Source organism: Vigna radiata, unplaced genomic scaffold (assembly GCF_000741045.1).
Source record: "Vigna radiata var. radiata cultivar VC1973A unplaced genomic scaffold, Vradiata_ver6 scaffold_23, whole genome shotgun sequence".
NCBI lineage: Eukaryota > Viridiplantae > Streptophyta > Magnoliopsida > Fabales > Fabaceae > Vigna > Vigna radiata.
In genome coordinates this window covers 1,956,699-1,961,850 of record NW_014541837.1, presented here as the reverse complement: position 1 = coordinate 1,961,850, position 5,152 = coordinate 1,956,699, and positions in this window count along the sequence as shown.

The window sequence follows — 5,152 nt, the reverse complement described above, 5'->3', positions numbered from 1 at the left end:
TGAGAGTTTCAAAAGATTACATTGTTCCCCAACAACAAAGGGTTTAGTTCACCATAACCATGGTGAAACTAGATGAAAATAATGAAAGAATGGAAGAAATAACCCTAAACTTGGTTGATTGGAGCCTAAGCATCCAAGGAACCTCCTCCAAGGTGTGTGGAATAGCTCTACACATTTCTCTCTGCCAAAAGATTCCCTTTCTAATTCGCACTAGGGCTATATATAAGCCCAAAAAGATAACAGATAGATTATAGAAAGATTTACAGAATCTAGCTAAAAAACAGACAACCGCCGAGGCGCCTAAATTCACCACTCAGCGGTTTGCCTTATGCCGCTTTGACCGCTCAGCGGTTAGTTTTGTCGCTGAGCGGTTTCCCTCTAATCGCTCTAAGTGCTCAACGGACCATTTTGGCGCTCAGTGGCTTGCTTCACCCTTCTTTTCATCATTTTTCTCCTTCTTTCATGGGTCTAAGTCCACCTTACTTCACTTCCATCTTTAATTCATCTAAAAACCCTGCAAAACAATGCAAAACAAGCGTACTATCTCTAAAACCAACTTTTGACTCTCAAGAGACTCAACTAAGTGTTTTACTTGATTTAAAGTTCATTCTAAGCCATAAAGGGTGTGTTTTACTATCAAATTTAAGCATGAAAATAACGGTTTTTAGATCGTTATCAGTTGCAAGATGCTTTCAAAGAATTACATGCTGAAGCAATATGACTATAGTTCAAGGTAAATCGACTAAGCTTTGAGAGAAGAGATTTTGAAAATCAAATTAATAGCCTTATTACTGAAAATGAAAGATTAGAAAAGGAATTGGAGATAGCCTTATCTGCTGCTAAGAATGTTGAAATTAAAACTGTTGCTGTGGTAAAAAATTGTGAAAATTGTCCTCGACATGTTGAAGAGATTAATTACTTGACTAGCAAGCTAGCAAAGTTTGCTCAAGCTAGTGACAATTAGATGTTGTATTAAATTTCTCTAGCAGAAATAATAATAGGCAGGGAATTGGATTTAAAGGTTACTCTAACAGAACCAATGCTAGAAAGCTTAATGATTTAAGAAAACCTGCTAGAAATGCATGTTTTTACTGTAGATGTGTTGGTCACACTGTTAGAAATTTTTACTATAGACATATTGTTGTTCCTCAAGGATTATGTGTATGGATACCAAAGGAACATGTGACAAGAACTGACAATCAAGGACCCAAAGTTAAATGGGTACCAACAACCAAAACTTAACTGTTTTGCAGGTTATGCAGCTGATACAGAATTGTCTCAAGGATGAATCTATTATGAACAATTTCAAAAACCTTGAGGGTCTACAAGTGGTAAAACTGTATTTGACTGTTGCATCATGCATATATTGATTTTTTTTGTTGTATGATTGTTTGCATTGTGTGCTTAATTGCTTGATTGATTGAATTTGCATGAAAAGGATTTTTTTCAAGTCACAGTCGACTCCAGTATTAATTCAATCAACTGGGTAATCTGATTAGGAAGAGTCTTAGTCTGATCTAGGATTTTTAAAGTTTAATTAAAAACATTTAGTGAAAAACGACAACATCTTCTTTATGTTTCATTGGCTGAGTAAGAAAAGATCATAGACTCTTGAATGGCTTCCTTTAGTCGCATCATCCCAAGACACTCTCAAATCAATGATCTTGAATCCAGAATGGCAAATCCAACTAGATGGATTAGTGATGAAGACATCAACAATGAAATTCTTTGTGCATCTATCAAGTTTATTGTCTCTCCTTTGAACATTAAACTGAATCTGTTTGAAAAGGAAGGATTTATGTTTCCTGATTGGATTGATCGACAAGGACTTCCACTGCTTGTACAAATGAAGGGATGGTGGTACCCTGATCTGGTGAAAGTATTTTACCACAACCTGAAAGTGATTGATGACAAGATTTGTTCAAAGGTAAAGGGAGTCAATATTGAAATAGATGATTTTCTGTGGAACATGTCTGTAAATCTACCTTCTGAAGGTATATCATCATTTTCACCCTCGGCTCAAGCTACTGTTCCATTCAACAAGAGCAAAGCATATAAGGGTTGGCTGAGATTTCCTAGAAGGTACTCAACTAAACATTTTTATGCTCATGAGGGTCTTAGGAAGGAAGAAAAAGTATTGGTTGTACTTCTTGCTAAAATCATTCTGCCAGGAAGAGCTAGAACTGACAAGTGAAGATATTTTCTTACTTCACGCAATCAAAAATGATATTACTGTCAACTGGTCAGAAGTTATGAAGAATCATATGATACAAGCTGCCTCACCCTACTCACGATATCTTTCATATGCAGTGTTAATAAGCAAAATATTGGTAATTCAAGATGTAGATGTCTCAGATGAGCACAAGTGCATGTGGGGGTCAGTAAACACATTTGATCGTGTCTCAGCTGTCTCATTAGGAATTGTGAAAACAATTAATGGAAGGAAATTTATGGGTGAAGAAATGGAGTATAGCATTGGAAGCAATTCAACAAACGCATGAATCATATGATGAAATGGCAAAACAAGTTCAACATGTGTCTAACTAATCTTTCTAATCTCAGTCAAAAGAAATATCAGAATAGAATTGTGTCTTGACAAAATTATGTTGTGTCCTAGACTAGGTCTTTTTCATTTTGAAAAATGGCATATAAAGTCATTCTTTTGATGCTTTTAATGTTTTGCTTTTGTATTTCCTTGTTATGTTCTATCGATGTAATATATTTTCTATTCAAGGAAATAATATTAGAAGTTTGAATCAATCCATATACTTAACCATTCACTTAAACTGTCAAATAAAATTTGATACTCTGTTTGATTGATTCGACTGTGTTATGAATGAAGTCAATTGTGCTATAATTGTCATGCATTCTTTTACATTGACTTCAGATATGATGAAATATTATTCTTGAATAACCACTATACTTGATTTGGAAAAGGTTTTTGAAAGGTTTTGCAGGAAGGACATTGCTTTGGACATATACAATTGGAATTCAACATTTGGGAAAGAATGCATTCGATTAATGATTTAACGCATTTGACTGCGTCTAAACTGGGTTAAAAATTCCAAGACTGGAATTTATTTCTATCCTTATCAACTGCTTAAATAATTTATAATCTAATTTTATCTCTGTTCCTTATCTGATTTCATATCTTCATTGAGATAATATTTTGAGATTGTTGATATTTGTGTCATTGCATATGTGTATGTGCTTGAATTGTGTACCAATGATACAAATTTGTGCTTAAACTGGAGATAAATTTGTGATATTCTACATTGTGCATCAAAGTGTTTTTGAAACTCATGCATAATGACAGGGGCAGTATCACTTCTTTACACAATGTTTCATCACACACACCTACATTTCAGGGGGAGATTACATTTGTTTTTGTGATGAAATTGTGATTGAGAGAGCATCATTACTGTTTTGAAGCTGAATATTTGTTTGATGCTTGCCTAATTTAAATTCTGCATAAATGGCAAGCATTCTCTTTTTTGTTAATGCACAAAGAGGGAGAGTTTTAATGAGTGTATGTTTGCAAGTCTATATGGGGAGATTTGTTATATCATACTTTATCTGCTTGATGATATTTGTGTTGTATTTGCAGAGTAAATGAATGATCTTACTGATTTTGATAATTGTTATTACACTGTTATTTGTGGAACTGTGCAAACATGGTTGAATTATTAATCATCGTTGTGCATCATCAAAAAAGGGGGAGATTGTTGAGATTGTTGACAAAACAAACTCTATATCAAACTGGTTTTTTTATGATGACAACATACTGCTTAATAACTGTACACATGTTTCAGTGCTACATGTTCAGTTGGTGTGCTATATTATTTTGAACAATATCTTTATTGAACATGTTTTGTTATTTTGCATGGATGTTCCTATGATTGACTATGTGTTTTATGTTTGGAACATGCTTGTATTGAAATATGTGTTAAAATGATTTTGATTACTTTTTTACATTTCTGAAGAAAAGCTCACAAGTATTTTTATGAACTTATATTTGTTGTGACAAAGGTCCAGTTCAGTCAACTACACTGGTAATGGAGTCGACTAAGCTAAAATCTTTGTACAGATTTTGTGCGCGTGTACTTGATGAGATTTTGAGATGAAAAGAATTTCAAAGTGTTTTTTCATGAGTCAGTCGATAGTGTTAATCACTTATTCGACTGTATTACTGTTTTATTTGGAATTATGTTTTGCCTACTTGCTCCAACGACTATATTTTCAAAAGTTAGTTAGGATTAACTAACTGGGTCAACTATCATAAATGTGCATTAATTTTGTTGAGTGAGGAGCCTGTGTGTTGACTGTCTGTTATAACTGATTTAATACAGTCGACTGTATTAGTAGGCTATTCGACTGAGGCTGACAGGAAAACTATAAATAGAAACAGAACACGAATTGTTCTAAGACTTTTGTAATCTAAAATTTTCATTGTCCTGTTTTAGAGAAAGCTCTCAGTTTCAGAAGCTCTAAGAATTCTCCAACAAGACGGTGGTGATCTTTCTTTCTTGAGAGAGATTCAGATTGAGGAGTCATTTGCGCTTACTGTTGGATCAACATCTGCACAAAGAAGGTGCTTCTGGTTTGATCTTGAAGGCTTGGCATCCTGTGAAGACTGCTGCATTTGACTGTAGGCTTGGCAACCTGTGAAATGTGCTATGATAGGCTTGGCAACCTGTGAAGCGTGGTGTGATAGGCTTGGCATCCTGTGAAGAGTGGTGGTGACACGTTAGGGATTGTTTAACGTGGGTGCAGATTTCAAGAGAGGGGATTCTTGCTGCAATTCTGGTTTTTGTGTGCAGCTATATTTGGTTTTGGGTTAGAGAGGAGATTTATATTTTTGCGGGGTGCTTCTATAAATTCCTTGTTGTAAAAACTGCAACCAATATAGTGCATTTGCTTCTAGGTTGGAAGGACACTGGATGGAGGCATTGTTGGCCAAACCAGTATAAAAATCAGTGTTTGATTTTCTCTATCCCTGCACTCTTTAAATTCAGTCGACTATACCTGTTTAGCAGTCAACTACGTTTTTCCGTTGCATTACATTTTTCAATAACTTGTATTTCAAGGAAAGATCAAAAGCTTTGAATTTCATACCAAGATTGCGAAAAGATTTTAAATTTGAACTAACACC